General features: G+C 38.4%; 1 protein-coding gene across 1 annotated transcript in view; it reads left to right on the forward strand.

The window, feature by feature from the left end:
- Positions 1-16,956, forward strand: part of COMMD1 (copper metabolism domain containing 1) — a 200,753-nt gene that overhangs the window by 101,891 nt on the left and 81,906 nt on the right. The window lies entirely within an intron of this gene.

The raw sequence follows: 16,956 nt of genomic DNA on the forward strand, positions 1-16,956 counted from the left end.
AAAGTAGGCATTTTGGGATATTTTAATGTAAGAATTATGTAGTAATAAGTGGCATTTAATATTTTGATGTGTTAAAGATTAGACTGCTCTACTATTAATATACTTGATTTTCTTAATCAAGCCTTTGTTCAAAAATTTATGTAATATTTTTGCATTTATTTTGGTCTTAAGTGATAACCTTTGAAACTTAAGAACAACATTTGACATACTTGAATTCTCTATTCTTTGAAACACTTGTCTTCTAAGACACCATAGTTACCTAATTTTCCTTCTAATTGCTAGTCTGTTCTTTTTTTTTTTTTTCCTTTTCATATTTTTCTGGCTGGTTCTTTCCTATTTCCCCAACTTCTCAATGTTGAAGTGTCCTTGAGCTTAAGTTTTGGTCTTGTTTTCTTCCCTATCTGCAACACACTTCCTAGGTGGTCTTATTTGTTTAATGGATTTAAATACCACTTATACCCTAACAACTCCCAAATTTGTATTGCCAAACTGAATTTCTCCCTTAAGTTCCATGTATATACTTATGACATACTTGAGAACTCTATTTAAATATGGAAAGGTTATAAAAAAATTGAATATGCCTCAGACTAAGTTCCTCTGTTGCCTTTCTTATTTGTTCCTCCTTCATTTTTTATCATCTCAGTCAGTGTTACCTCCATTCTTCTAGTTCCTATCCTGTTCTTCTCATGCCTACATCTAGTCCATCATCAGGTCTTGCTGGCTTTAGTTCGATTACTCTTCACTGTTCCCCTCTACTCTGTTCAGATCACCATAACTTCTCTCCTAGATTGTAGTAACATCCTCCTAACTGAACTCTCTGCATCTGCCTTTGGCAATTCTCTACACACAGCAGTGTGTCAACACAGTAACTCTGTTAAAGCCCAAGTCAGTTAATGTGTTCGTCATTCTGCAGGGCCTTCATATCACAGTCAGATTAATAGCTCTCTCCCTTCCTCAGTCTACTGTAGCTAGAACCAGTGACCTCCTTGCTGATTCATGGATCATGCTAAGCATGCTCCCTCTTTAGAGTCTGCACATTTGCTGATCTCGCTCTCTTGATTGGTCTTCATTCAAGTATCCTAGAGTTAGTCTTTTCACTTTCCTGAGGTCTTTTTAATTTTATTTCATTTATTTATTTTTCTAAGTTCATTAAAAAAAAAAATTTACCTTCTCAATAGCACTCTCACTGACCACCTCTCTAAAGTTTAGTCTTCACTTTCTGTTTTATTTTTTGAAAACTTTATTGAGATATAATTTCCATACAATACAGTATATCCATCAGAAGTATCCAATTTGATTAATTTTGGCTGGTGTATATATATACTTGTGAAATCACCATGGCAGTCAAGTGACAGAACAGGTTATTCATCCCTTAAAAGTCTCCTTCTTCCCCTCTACAGTCCATCTCTCTCTCTCCAGCACAGTTCCTAGACAACCACTGATCTACATTTAATCATCATCTATTAGTCTTTTCTGCTTTATTTTTTCTTCTTGGCACTTATTACTATCTACCATGCTATATATTTTATTGTATCTACTATACTTGTCTGTGTTCCATATTAGCATGCAAAGGGGTGAGGATTATTGCTGTTTTATTCATTGCTGTATTCTCAAAGTCTAGGATGCTACTTGGCATGTGATGTTCAGGAAATAGTTGTTGAATGAATAAATAAATCATTTAACTCATTATTTTACTAAGCATCTACTATCAGGCACTGTGTAGGTGTTGAGGATATATCAGTGAGCAATATGGACAACTCTTATCTTAAGGAGCTGACAGAAAACAAAAAATAGTAGTAAGTAGTGTAAGAAAGTGTATCAGAGACTGAAGAGCCTTATCAAAGCTCAGAAAAGGAAATGGCTCTCTTTACCCAGGAAGTTGAGGAAGGTAGTTTTAAGGAGGTAACATTTGCATTTGATTTCTCTGACTTCATCTCTGATTCAGAGTGTCGTGAACTAAGAAAAATGAAAAAGTTGATACAGATAGTATGACTTCCCTAGAGTTTATGAGCATAACCCTTTTGTTTAGCACATAGGTGTGACCTTTGGCACTGGTTTAGTACAGGTTGCCCATTCTTTCCTTCTTACTTTCTTCCTTCCTTCCTTTTTCTCTCTCCACCTCCCGCCCTCCCACCACTTTTTTTTTCCTTTCCTTTTCTAAAAAAAAAAAACCTTTTCCTACATGTTGGTTTTCCAGTTTCTCAAACCATAGGTAGTAACAAGTACCAGGAAATAAATTGGCAGAAAAATTGTCTCAAACAAAAGCAAGACTCATTTACTACAGTAATTTTCAGCTTCACTGCGTATCAGACTCACTTAAGGAGCTTTAAAAAGTTATGGACTCCCAGACCCCACCTCAAAGTAAAGGACTTTTGCTTTTGTTTAAGAGAGGGAAGACTTCTCTAAGAAGGGATGGTGATTGGAGAGCACAAAATATGTGCTGAAGGAAAAGCAAAGGCAGGGAGTTGGCCTTGGTAGGAAATTTGAATTTTTATTCAAAGTATAGTAGGAAACCATTGGAGGGCTTCAAAACAAGGGGCTGATGTAATGTGACTTATGTCCTCGTAGAATTCCTGAATTCATGTGAGAAGGATGGATTATAATAGAGTCAAGAGTGAAGCCATGATTCTGAGAGGTTAGGAAAAAAAATCACCAAGGTTGGATCGGTTTTTTTGCACATTAAAAGTTATTCTCTTTTGCTTCCAAATATCTGTGTGATAGTAGTTAGGTAAAATGGGATTTCAAGGTAAAAATAAAAGTCCTGAAAACTTCCTCTTTCATTTTATTAGCAAGGTTAGGTATCTAGAATGAACAGAGTCAAAATTAGTACTCTGTTTCAAAATGGGTTTTCATGGGTTTACCTGGACTTCTGACAGTCTTCATCCCACATTTCTATCTCTTTCCCATAATTAGGACAATCTCCTTTCTTTTCAAATTTTGCAGTCAAAATTAGTACTCTGTTTCAAAATGGGTTTACATGGGTTTACCTGGACTTTTTGACAGTCTTTATCCCACATTTCTACCTCTTTCCCATAATTAGGACGATCTCCTTCATTTTTAAATTTTGTTGTAACATGTTTCAAAACTTGGCAAGCCCAGGGATAACTAATAAAAATCATTACAGTGCCAAAAGGGAGAAAAGCATAGTCAGGAGAACACTTAGCGGGCACTGTAGTGGTGGTCCAGGTAAGATAATGTTAGCCAGGAAGATGGAGATAATTTTAGCAGTCAGAATGGAGAGAAGTGAGCAGATAGAAGAAATTTTTTTTTTTTTTTAGAAGAAATGTTTTAATGTAGATAAGTTGCTTTGGGATGTGTTGGAAAAGATGGAGAAAATGAAAGAAAGTGAGGAACTGGGAATAACTTGTTTTTTGTATGAGTATGTTAGTATAAATTGCTAACCTTAGTCTTTGTTTAACAGTCTTACTGCTAAGTTTGGTGGGGGTGGTTTAGTCGCTAAGTCATGTCCGACTCTTGTGTCCCCATGGACTGAGGCCTACCAGGCTCCTCTGTCCATGGGATTCTCCAGGCAAGAATACTGGAGTGGGTTGCCATTTCCTTCTCCAGGGGATCTTCCTAACCCAGGAATTGAACCCAGGTCTCCTGCATTGTAGGTAGATTCTTTACCAACTGAGCTACAAGGGAAGCCCCTACTACTAAGTTGGCCATCTAATATACAACTTGAGTTTTATCGTAGCTGTTATCACTGGCCCTTCCATTTGGGAAAAAAGGTAAATCAAAAGAAATTATTTAACATTTGGCAATTAAGAAAATGCTTTTGTGCTAAAGTAATTTTATTATTTTTTAAAAAGCCCTAATTTATTAAAAGATGCATTTGAGATTTTTGAACTTAAATTCTTCCTAATCAGCTTTAAAAAATATCATTATTTCTTATGATGTGCCCTTTTCTTTCTGTATATTATGTTTCAATGTAAAGATTTAAAGAGAGAGAGAGCGATCAGTGTTTGTCTTTGCAAAGTTGTTGACCGTGTTTGAGAACAGGGCTTTAGTGAAGTCCTCAGCTTCTGATAGCCTGCCAACAACTAGCTCGTGGACTTCTTTCAGATTGTTGCCATTCAGGCTCCCTGGTTCTATTCTTGTGGACAGATGGGGTATTTGAGAGGAAGCCAGAAAACCAAGCTTTAGGAGAACTTGGAAACAGTTTTTGTGCTACTCAGGGTGACCGGGTCTCCTGCCCAGCAATGTTGAAGCTGCTTGTGTTTGTCTAGTATTTATGTACTGGCTCAGGGCCTGTGGGCTTCATTCCATGTATGCTGCTGCTTTACAGCCAAGATAAATGTAGAAGGCCTCTGACCCAAGCCCACTCTTAGCACTTTTTTAAAAAAGTATGTTAACATCGAAACATGTATATTATCTAGGGTGAAACAGATCACCAGCCCAGGCTGGATGCATGAGACAAGTGCTCTGGCCTGGTGCACTGGGAAGACCCAGAGGAATCGGGTGGAGAGGGAGGTGGAGGGGGGATCGGGATGGGGAATACATGTAAATCCATGGCTGATTCATGTCAATGTATGACAGAAACCACTATAATATTGTAAAGTAATTAGCCTCCAACTAATGAAAATAAATGGAAAAAAAAATAATTTTAAAAGAAAAAAAAGTATGTTAAATATACAAGATGTAAAATTTACCATTTAACCATTTTTAAGTGGTATTAAGTACATTACTACTCTCTATTTCTAGAACTTCTTTATTATCGCAAACAGGAACTCTGTACTCATTAAACAATAACTCCCCACTCTCACCTCTCTGGCCCCTGATAATCTCTGTCTACTTTCCGTGTCTTTGAATTTGCTTATTATACAAGGTACCTCATGGAAGTGGAGTTCATAAGATGCTTACCCTCTTGTGTCTGGCTTACTTTGCTTTGAATAATGTGTTAAAATTTATGCATGTTATAGCACTGTGTCAGAATTTCATTACTTTCTGAGGCTGAATAATATTCCACTGTACGCCTCCACTGTGTGTGTATATATGTACACACACACACACACACACACACACACACCCCACACATTTTTTTATCCATGAATGTGTTCATGATCAGTTGAGTTGTTTTCACTTTTGGTTTTTTGTGAGTAATATTATTATGGATGTGATGTACAAATATCTGTTTGAGTCCCTGCTAAGGGTGTATGCCTAGGAGTAGAATTGTGAGAACATGTGATAATTCTGCATTTAAATTTTTGGGGAACTGCCAAACTGTTCTCCACAGTGGCTATAACCACTCTATATCCTTACCAGCAATGTGCAGGGGTTCTAATTTCTGCATATCCTCATCAACAGCTTTTCTTTCCTTTCTTTTTTTTTTTTAATTGCCATCCTAATGGATTTGAAGTGGTATTTCATTGTGGTTTTGAGTCACATTCTATAATAATTAGTGATATTGAGCATCTTTTCATGTACTTATTGGTAATTTGTATATCTTCTTTGGAGAAATGTTTACTTAAATCCTTTGCCCACTTTTAATCTGGTTGTTGTTACTGTTGGCTTATACGAGTTCTTTGTATGTCATGGATATAAATCACTTATTGGATATATGATTTACAAATATTCTTTGGCATTCTGTGGTTTGTCTTTTCACTCTCTAGATAATACCCTTGTATGTACAAAAAAATTTTAATTCTGATGTAGTCTAGTTTATCTATTTTTACTTTTGTTTCCTATGCTTTTAATATCATGTCCAAGAAATAATTACCAAATCCAGTGCTATGAAACTTTTTTCCTGTTTTCTTCCAAGAGTTTTATAGTTTTAGCTTTATGTTTAAGTCTTTGATCCGTTTTGATTTAATTTTTATTTGTGGTGTAAAGAGCCTGGCTGGCTACTGTCCATGGGGTTGCAAAGAATTGGACGTGACTGAGCTACTAACACTTTCACTTCCACAAGGTCATTTGTAACATTTTTGGATGGATTTTTAAAAATGTATTTCTCAATTGAGGAAAAATAAAGTGGAACTTTTGAACTTACAAACTAAGTTTCAGTTTTATCATGTTTCTCATCTTTCTGTAATTGATTAAAGAGAGCTCAGTAGTATCACCCAAGATACAGGCGGCACTTAATAATAAGTTGTAGTCACTAAAAGTGCACTCAGATTAACTGCCAAATAAGTTCAACATCTTTTTCATTGTCAGGGTTATTAACTTAAGTAGATTAGAGGAAGTCAATAATAGTGGAAGTATGTCTATATCTGAATTTTAATGTTATTTGTCTGTGGTTACAGTATAGAAGCAGGAACTGAATTATGATGATAAAACTAATGAGTGCATAGTTCACTGAGTGACATCCAAACAAGATTGATTACAAAGTGTGTTTGACCAGTTATCCTGTGATAAATAACCCTCTCACACTTGCCCTTAGTCTAGGAACAGCAGCTTAGCCCTCTAGAAATATAATTTAAGGTTTCCATGCTGTATCACCTATTTTCCATGCTCTATCACCTGTTGTGCAGTCTAACCATGTGGGACAATATTTTCCATACATGCATATCCTTTTCTGTTGCTACTTGGAATGTTATCCATGCCCATTTTCACTTCCTACCTAGTTATCTCAACTAGATCCAATAATCTGAATTCTCAGGATATTTGAACCTTTATTTAACATTTCTTACAACTTAGATTTTTTAAAAATTGAATTTATTTATTTTTAATTGAAGGATAATTGCTTTACAGTATTGTGTTGGTTTCTGCCAAACATCAAATGAATTAGCCATCAGTTAAATTCAGTTCATTCGTGTGACAGAACCCACTGCAATGTTGTGGAGTATTTAGCCTCCAACTAATAACAATAAATGAAAAAAAAAATTCAGTTCATTCACTCAGTTGTATCCGACTCTGTGACCCCATGGACTGCAGCACACCAGGCTTCCCTGTCCATCACCAACTCCTAGAGCTTACAGTCCAAGGGACTCTCAAGAGTCTTCTCCAACACCACAGTTCAAAAACATCAGTTCTTCGGCGCTCAGCTTTCTTTGTAGTCCAACTCTCACATCCATACATGACTACTGGAAAAAGCAGAGCTTTGACTAGATGGACCTTTGTTGGCAAAGTAATGTCTCTGCTTTTTAATATGCTGTCTAGGTTTGTCATAGCTTTTCTTCCAAGGAACAAGCATCTTTTAATTTTGTGGCTGCAGTCACCTTCTGCCCCCAAAAATAAAGTCTATCACAGTTTCCATTGTTTCCCCATCTATTTGCCATGAAGTGATAGGACGGATGCCATGATCTTCATTTTTTGAATGTTGAGTTTTAAGCCAGGCTTTTCACTCTCCTCTTTCACTTTCATCAAGAGGTTCTTTAGTTCTTTATTGCTTTCTGCCATAAGGGTGATGTCATCTGCGTATCTGGGGTTATTGATATCAGCCGTAGGTATATCTGTGTCCCCTCCCTCTTGAACCTCCCTCCCACCTCCCTCACCATCCCACCCCTGCAGGTTGTTACAGAGGCCCGGTTTGAGTTCCCTAAGTCAAATTCCCATTGGCTATCTAACAACTTAGATTTAAAATAAAAAGGAGAGCACTTACTATTAGTGTCTAACTTAATTAAGCACAAAAGGAGGTTAGCAGGCTATGTACTTAAGAAGCTCAGAAGTGGCTGTTGACTCTCTCTGACTCTGTTTATGTCATTCTGTAAACAAGCTTACTCCCTCTGGCGGTAAAAGGATGGCTCTCAAATCCAAACTTATCTTTTCAGCTTAACATTACCAATGGAAAGAGGTATTTCTCTCTTCCCAACATATATATATTGAATAAAGGCTGAAATTCTTATTTTCTCTGCTAAAGTCACATGGCTGTCCACAGAGAAATCATTATATATAGGAATTAGGATAGTTTAAACTTGCAGTATTCGCCCAACTCTTTAACCAGGAGTAGGGTAGTGTCAAGACTATGGTTTTTCCAGTAGTCATGTACAAATGGAGCTTTCCAGCTTTAAAAAGAAGACTGAGCATCAAAGAATTGATGCTTTGAAATTGTGGTGCTGGTGAAGACCCTTGAGAGTCCTTTGGACTACAAGGAGATCAAAACCAGTCAATCCTAAAAGAAATCAACCCTAAATATTCATTGGAAGGATTGATGCTGAAGTTGAAGCTCCAGTACTTTGGCTACCTGATGTGAAGAGCTGACTAACTGTAAAAGATCCTGATGTGGAAAGAATGAAGGTAGTAGGAGAAGAGGGTGACAGAGGATGAGATGGTTGGATGGCATCACTGAAGCAATGGACATGAAGTTAAGCAAACTCTGGGAGATAGTGAAGGATAGGGAAGCCTGGAGTGCTGCAGTCCATGGGATTGCAAAGAGCTGGACACGACTGAGTGACTAACAACAGCAAGGGTAAAGTGTAGATTGACTGCTGATACCACGGGGAATAGGTGAGGAATATTTTCCCAAAGGAATTAGGCATGTTGGACAAACAAAACCAGTATATGTCCACTATAGCGCCTTGTTAGTGTGTGCCTTCAAGAAGCCTACAACTTTTTTGTGGTGGAGGTGGGGGGTCATGCCTCTTGGCATGCAAGATCTTAGATCGATGACCAGGGATAGAACCCGTGCTCTCTGCAGTAGAAGTACAGAATCCTAACCACTGGACTGCCAGGGAATTCCCAAGAGGCCTCCAATTTATCATTAATATTTATGTCCTTTATGTATGTGTATTGATTACTCAGTCATGTCTGACTCTTTGCCACTCCATGTACAAGCCCACCAGTCTCCTCTGTTCATGGAATTTTCCAGGCAAGAATACTGGAGTGGATTGCTATTCCCTTCTCCAGGGAATCTTCCCAACTCAGGAGTTGAACCTAGGTCTCCCACATTGCAGGCGGATTCTTTACCTTCTGAGCCACCAGGGAAGCTTAAAAAAAACAACAAACATTTATTATCTCACAAAGAAGTTGGGATGGGAATTTGGAAGCAGCTTAGATAAGTGATTTTAGCTGAAGGCCTCTTGTAAGTTGTACCAGGTGTCAGCCAGAGTGTCACCATCCCAAGGCTTAACTGGGGCTGGAGGGTCTGCCTCCAGGCTCACTATCAGCTGTGAGAAGAGCCCTGAGCTCCTTTGTGTTTAATGGCCACCAACTAACATAGCACGTGGTTTCTTCCATAGTGGGTGATCCAAGAGAGAAAAAGCAAGCAGGAAGCCACAGTGCCTTATATGATCTAGTCTCTGACATGTACACCATTACTTCTGCTTTAAAAAAAAGTGTAAGTCACAGCTTGCTTTTGCTAGAAAATAATGAGGGATAGAGCAGTATAACAATAACAAGTTTGAAATTAATGAAGTTAGTTAGCTCTTGTTGGTTTGTTATTACGTATTTTAGTTTTCATCCATCTAGTATATATCTACTAGGTGTTTAATATCAGAATAACTAAACTATTATTTATTATATCTTCACCATGATCCATGTACTGTTCTAAACATATTTTATGCATTGACTCACTCAGTTCTCTTACCAACCCTCTGAAATAGTTTTGTTTTGGTTTTTTTTTTTTTTTTTTGCTTTAACTTTATTTTTGAATAATTTTAGGTTTATACAGAAGTTGTAAAGACAGTAGAGTGAACTCCCTTATACTCATCCAGTTTTCCCTGTCAATATTTTACATTACCATGGTACTTTTGTAAAAATAAGAAACTAAAGTTGGTATATTGTTACTAACTAAACTGCAGATTTTATTTGTTTTTAACTATTTTTTTTTCCATTTTATGTTTCCTTTGTGTTCAAGGATCCAGTCCAGGGTATCACTGAATTGCTCAATAAACTAAATGACATTTAGTTGTTATAACTCCCCAGTTTCCTCTTATCTGTGACAGTCTCTCATCTTCCCTTTCTCATGACCAAACAATCTTTAAGACTGCTGACTAGGTATCCTTTATAATTTTCCTCATTTTGGACTTATTTGTTGTTTTTCTCATGGTTAGACTGAGGTTGTGAATTTGGGGAAAGAATTTATCAGAGATGACGTGCCTTTCTTGTCACGCCATATTAGGGGATGAATGCAGTCCACACAGCATCACTGTTGGTATTAACCTTTATCACATGTTGGAGCAGCATTTACCAGGTTTCTCTATTGTCGAGTTATTTCCCCTTCCTCTGTTCTTCTTTGGAAGTTACTTTTTTATAGTTGTCAGAAGTGAGTCACACTATAGAAGCTGGGTCAGTTCACTTCAGTCACTTAGTCGTGTCTGACTCTTTGCAACCCCATGAACCACAGCACGCCAGGCTTCCCTGTCCATCACCAACTCCCAGAGTCCACCCAAACCCATGTCCACTGAGTCGGTGACACCATCCAACCATCTCATCCTCTGTTGTCCCCTTCTCCTCCTGCCCCCAATCCCTCCCAGCATCAGGGACTTTTCACACGAGACAGCTCTTTGCATCAGGTGGCCAAAGTATTGGAGTTTCAGCTTCAGCATCTGTCCTCCCAATGAACACCCAGGACTGACCTCCTTTAGGATAGACTGGTTGGATCTCCTTGCAGTCCAAGGGACTCTCAAGAGTCTTCTCTAACACCACAGTTCAAAAGCATCAATTCTTCGGCGCTCAGCTTTCTTTATAGTCCAACTCTCACATCCATACATGACCACTGGAAAAACCATAGCCTTGACAAGATGCACCTTTGTTGACAAAGTAATGTCTCTACTTTTTAATAGACTGTCTCGGTTGGTCATAACTTTCCTTCCAAGGAGTAAACGTCTTTTAAATTCAAGGCTACAGTCACCATCTGCAGTGATTTTGTAGCCCAGAAAAATAAAGTCAGCCACTGTTTCCATTGTTTCCCCCATCTATTTGCCATGAAGTGATAGGACTGGATGTCATGATCTTAGTTTTTTGAATGTTGAGTTTTAAGCCAACTTTTTCACTCTCCTCACTTTCATCAAGAGGCTCTTTAGTTCTTCACTTTCTGCCATAAGGGTGGTGTCATCTGCATACCAGGTTATTGACATTTCTCTTGGCAATCTTGATTCCAGCTTGTGCTTTCTCCAGCCCAGCATTTCTCATGATGTACTCTGCATATAAGTTAAATAAGCAGGGTGACAATATATAGCTTTGACGTACTCCTTTACCTATTTGGAACCACTCTGTTGTTCCATGTCCACTTCTAACTGCTGCTTCCTGACTTGTACACACATTTCTCAAGACGCAGGTCAGGTGGTCTGGTATTCCCGTCTCCTTCAGAATTTTCCACAGTTTATTGTGATCCACATAGTCAAAGGCTTTGGCATAGTCAGTAAAGCAGAAATAGATGTTTTTCTGGAATTCTCTTGCTTTCTCAATGATCCAGCAAATGTTGGCAATTTGATCTCTGGTTCCTCTGCCTTTTCTAAAACCAGCTTGGACATCTGGAAGTTCATGGTTCATGTATTGCTGAAGCCTGGCTTGGAGAATTTTGAGCATTACTTTACTAGCATGTGAGATGAGTGCAATTGTGCGGTAGTTTAAACATTCTTTGGCATTGCCTTTCTTTGGGATTGAAATGCAATCCTTTTCCAGTCCTGTGGCCACTGCTGAGTTTTCCAAATTTGTTGGCATATTGAGTGCAGCACTTTCACAGCATCATCTTTTAGGATTTGAATTAGCTCAACTGGAATTCCATCACCTCCACTAGCTTTGTTCGTAATCATGCTTGCTAAGGCCTACTTGACTTCACATTCCAGGATGTCTGGCTCTAGGTCAGTGATCACACCATCGTGATTATCTGGGTCGGGAACATCTTTTTTGTATAGTTCTTCTGTGTATTCTTGCCACCTCTTCTTAATGTCTTCTGCTTCTGTTAGGTCCATACCATTTCTGTCCTTTATTGTGCCCATCGTTGCATGAAATATTGCCTTGGTATCTCTAATAATTTTCTTAAGAGATCTCCAGTCTTTCCCATTCTATTGTTTTCTTCTATTTCTTTGCACTGATCACTGAGGAAGGTTTTCTTATCTCTCCTTGCTATTCTTTGGAACTCTACATTCAATTGGGTATATGTTTCCTTTTCCCCTTTGCCTTTAGCTTCTCTTCTTTCCTCAGCTCTTTTTATGGCACTCCTATAAATCTGGCCCCACATATCAGAACAACACCCAGCTTCACCCTCAGTCAGTCTCTCCCATCAGGAAGCTTCCATAAGCCTCTTATCCTTCTCCATCAGAGAGCAGACAGACTGAAAACCACAATCACAGAAAACTAACCAATCTGATCACATGGACCACAGCCTTGTCTAACTCAATGAAACTATGAGCCATGCTGTGTAGGGCCACCCAATATGGATGGGTCATGGTGGAGAGTTCTCACAAAATATGGTCCACTGGAAAGGGAATGGCAAACCACTTTATTATTCTTGCCTTGAGAACCCCATGAACAGTATGAAAAGGCAAAAAGATAGGACACTGAAAGATGAGCTCCCCAGGTCAGTAGATGCCCAATATGCTACTGGAGATCAGTGGAGAAATAACTCCAGAAAGAAGGAAGAGATGGAGCCAACACAAAAACTGCACCCAGTTGTGGATGTGACTGGTGATAGAAGCAAAGTTCAATGTGGTAAAGAGCAATATTGCATAGGAACCTGGAATGTTATGCTTATGAATCAAGGCAAATTGGAAATGACCAAACAGAAGATTTATGTCGATGTTTTAGGAATCAGCGAATTAAAATGGACTGGAATGGGTGAATTTAACTCAGATGACCATTATATCTACTACCGAGGGCAAGAATTCCTTAGAAGAAATGGAGTAGCCATCATAGTCAACAAAAGAGTCTGAAATGCAGTACTTGAATGTGATCTCAAAACAACAGAATGATCTCTGTTCATTTCCAAGGCAAACCATTCAGTATCACAGTAATCCAAGTTTATGCCCCGACCAGTAATGTTGAAGAAGCTGAAGTTGAATGGTTTTCTGGAGACCTACAAGACCTTCTATAACTAACACCCAAAAAAGATGTCCTTTTCATTATAGGGGACTGGAATGCAAAAGTAGAAAGTCAAGAAACACCTGGAATAACAGGCAGATTTGGCCTTGGAGTACAGAATGAAGCAGGGCAAAGGTTAATAGAGTTTTGCCAAGAGAATGCACTGGTCATAGCAAACACCCTTTTCCAGCAACACAAGAGAAGACTCTACACATGTACATCACCAGATGGTCAGTACTGAAATCAGATTGATTATATTCTTTGCAGCCAAAGATGGAGAAGCTCTATACAGTCAGCAAAAACAAGACTGGGAGCTGACTGTGGCTCAGATCATGAACTCCTTATTGCCAAATTCAGACTGAATTTGAAGAAACTAGGGAAAAGCACTAGAACATTCAGGTATGACCTAAATCGAATCTCTTATGGTTATACAGTGGAAGTGAGAAATAGATTCAAGGGACTAGATCTGATAGACAGAGTACCTGATGAACTATGGACAGAGGTTTGTGACATTGTACAGGAGACAGGGATCAAGACCATCCCCGAGGAAAAGAAATGCAAAAAAGCAAAATGGTTTTCTGAGGAGGCCTTACAAATAGCTGTGAAAAGAAGATAAGGGAAAAGCAAAGGAGAAAACTAAAGATATACGCATTTGAATGCAGAGTTCCAAAGAATAGCAAGGAGAGATAAGAAAGCCTTCCTCAGTGATGGGTGCAAAGGAATAGAGGAAAACAATAGAATGGGAAAGACTAGAGATCTCTTCAAGAAAATTAAAGATACCAAGGGAACATTTTATGCAAAGATGGGGTTTGATAAAGGACAGAAATGGCATGGACCTAACAGAAGGAAAAGATATTAAGAAGAGGTGGCAAGAATACACCGAAGAACTATACATAAAAGTTCTTTATGACCCAGGTAATCACGATGGTATGATTACTCATCTAGAGCCAGACATCCTGGAATGCTAAGTCAAGTGGACCTTAGGAAGCATGACTATGAACAAAGCTAGTCGAGGTGATGGAATTCCAGCTGAACTATTTCAAATCCTAAAAGATGATGCTGTGACAGTGCTGCACTCCATATGCCAACAAATTTGGAAAACTCAGTTGTGGCCACGTGACTGGAAATGGTAGTGTTCATTCCAATCCCAATGAAAAGGATTGCCAAAGAATGCCCAAACTACTGCACAATTGCACTCATCGCACACACTAGTAAAGTAATGCTCAAAATTCTCCACGCCAGGCTTCAGCAATATGTGAACCATGAACTTCCAGATGTCCAAGCTGGTTTTAGAAAAGGCAGAGGAACCAGAGATCAAATTGCCAACATTTGCTGGATCATTGAGAAAGCAAGAGAGTTCCAGAAAAACATCTATTTCTTCTTCATTGGCTATGTCAAAGCCTCTGACTGTGTGTATCACAATAAGCTGTGGAAGATTCTTCAAGAGATGGGAATACCAGGCCATCTGACCTGCCTCTTGAGAAATCTGGTCGCAGGTCAAGAAGCAACAGTTAGAACTGGACATGGAACAACAGACTGGTTCCAAATAGGTAAAGGAGTACATCAAGGCTGTGTATTGTCACCCTGCTTATGTCACTTATATGCAGAGAACATCATGAGAAATGCTGGGCTGGAGGAAGCACAAGCTAGAATCAAGATTTCCAGGAGAAATGTCAATAACCTCAGATATGCAGATGACACCATCCTTATGGCAGAAAGTGAAGAAGAACTAAATAGCCTCTTGATGAAAGTGAAAGAAGAGAGTGAAAAACTTGGCTTAAAACTCAGCATTCAGAAAACTATGGTCATGGCATCCCATCCCATCAGTTCATGGCAAATAGATGGGGAAACAGTGGAAACTGTGACAGACTTTATTTTTGGGTGCTCCAAAATCACTGCAGATGGTGACTGCAGCCATGAAATTAAAAGAAACTTGATCCTTGGAAGAAAAGTTATGACCTACCTAGACAGCATATTAAAAAGCAGAGACATCAAGGAGATCAGTACCTTTTTATAATTAAATTTATGATGTTAGCTTTTTTATTAAGCTGAAGGATGAAAACACAACCTTGGAAGCAAAGTTGAAGAACATATCTAAACAACTTGCCCTCTGTGTCCATAAAGTGTGAGTGCAAAAGTAACTCCTATTAGAAAAGAATGTTGTATGCTTAAATTCATTAATACTTTAAGAAACTGTAGGTTGTCTTTTTTCCTGAGTTTGAAGAGTTCTTTATATATTCCTGATGTTAAACTCTGTCAGATATGTGATTCTCAAATATCTTCTCCTGTTCTCTATGATATCTTTTCATGTACTTGGTAATGACCTTTGATGTACAGAAGTTTTAAATTTTTATAAAGTCCACTTTATCTTTTTTTCTTTTGTTGCTCATGCTTTTAACATGAAATCTAGGAATCCATTGCCAAATCTGAGTCGTGAAGATTTATCTTTATTTAGCTTAAGAGAAATTGGTCATTGTTATGTATTTAGTCATGGTCCATTTTGAGTTAATTTTTATATATGGAATGATGTAGGGATTGAATGAACTTTTCTTTTTGACATTATATTTTAGAGTGAAAGAACCTCAACATGTGAATGTGTAAGTTTGCTCTTGAGGACAGCCAGTATCTTATTCAGGTTATAGTTTATTTTATTAATTTTCCTATAGTGTAGTTTTAAATTCTGTGAGACCCTAAGCAAGTTGCTAACTCAAAGTTTTTGAAATTCTTTTTTCCTCTGTTTTTAACCTTTTGAATTTTGATAATGAAGGAGGATAGTTGTAGAAACTGTAAATTAGATATTCTAAGATCAATCTTCTAATATTATTTGCGAGTGCTTTCTTTTCCTTTGCATGAAGTGGGGACCAGTGTAAATTGAGGTACTTGGTGAACAAATCATGACAGTAAAGTATTTTTAGTAGTCTGTTTAAATGTTTTTTTGGGATGTGTTTTAATTCTAATTTCACATTTTTATTTACCTAGGGCTTCCCAGGTGGCGCTGGCGGTAAAGAACCCGCCTGCCTGTGTATATAGGAGATGTAAGAAACACAGGTTTGATCCTGGAGTCGGGAAGATTCCCTGGAGAAGGGAATGGCAACCCACTTCTTGCCTGGAAAGTCGCATGAATAGAGGAGCATGGTGGGCTACATCTCATAAAGTTGCAGAGTCAGACACGACTGAAGCAACGTAGCATGCACAGTGGTCTAGTGTGGGGGTACTTCTAAATAACATAGTTATTATAAATTCGTATTTTGCACCCTCTGTAGTGGAAATGATAATGTTACTAAAAAATAGAAACTCAAAATGCTTATTAGCCACACTAAGAAAAGGTAAACTTGTCTGTCGACCTGAAATAGAATCAAAGAGCAAAGTGATGAGTGGGGCTAAAACTTCGGGTCTTCAGTCTCCCCAGTAAGCTGGTAGCTGACTTCGATTCCTGTGTAGTCAAAGGAAGTAAATGCATTTCACATATATGCCATTTACAAATTTTTTTTAAAAAAAATCCAAATCACTTAAAAAGTATGCGTGAAGTGGTAAATGCTAAGTACCTCTGAGGAAAGGACAGAGGAAAGTGAGATAAGGGAAGAAAACAGTGGCACTGTGTAAATTTTTATTACTTAAAAAATATCTAAAAACAAAAAGAAAATTTGGGTGATGTGGGAAAGAAGGAGTACTCATAGAAATTTAGTCTAAGGAAACAACCTGAGATTCTACGAATATTTATTTATGTTGTTGTTGTTTTTCAGTCGCTAAGTCGTGTCTGACTCTTTGCGACCCCACGAACTGCAGCCCACCAGGCTTCCCTGTCCTTCACTATCTCCCAGAGTTTGCTCAAACGCATGTTCATTGAGTCGATGATGCCATCCAACCACCTCATCCTCTGTCATCCCTTTTCCTCTTGCCCTCAATCCTTCCCAGCATCAGGGGCTTTTCCAGTGTGTCAGCTCGTCCCATCAGGTGGCTGAAGTGTTAGAGCTTCAACTTCAGCACCAGTCCTTCCAATGAATATTCAGTTGATTTCTTTTAGGATTGTCTGGTTTGATCTCCTTGTTGTCCAAG

The sequence above is a fragment of the Cervus canadensis genome, chromosome 5 (assembly GCF_019320065.1).
Source record: "Cervus canadensis isolate Bull #8, Minnesota chromosome 5, ASM1932006v1, whole genome shotgun sequence".
Taxonomy (NCBI): domain Eukaryota; kingdom Metazoa; phylum Chordata; class Mammalia; order Artiodactyla; family Cervidae; genus Cervus; species Cervus canadensis.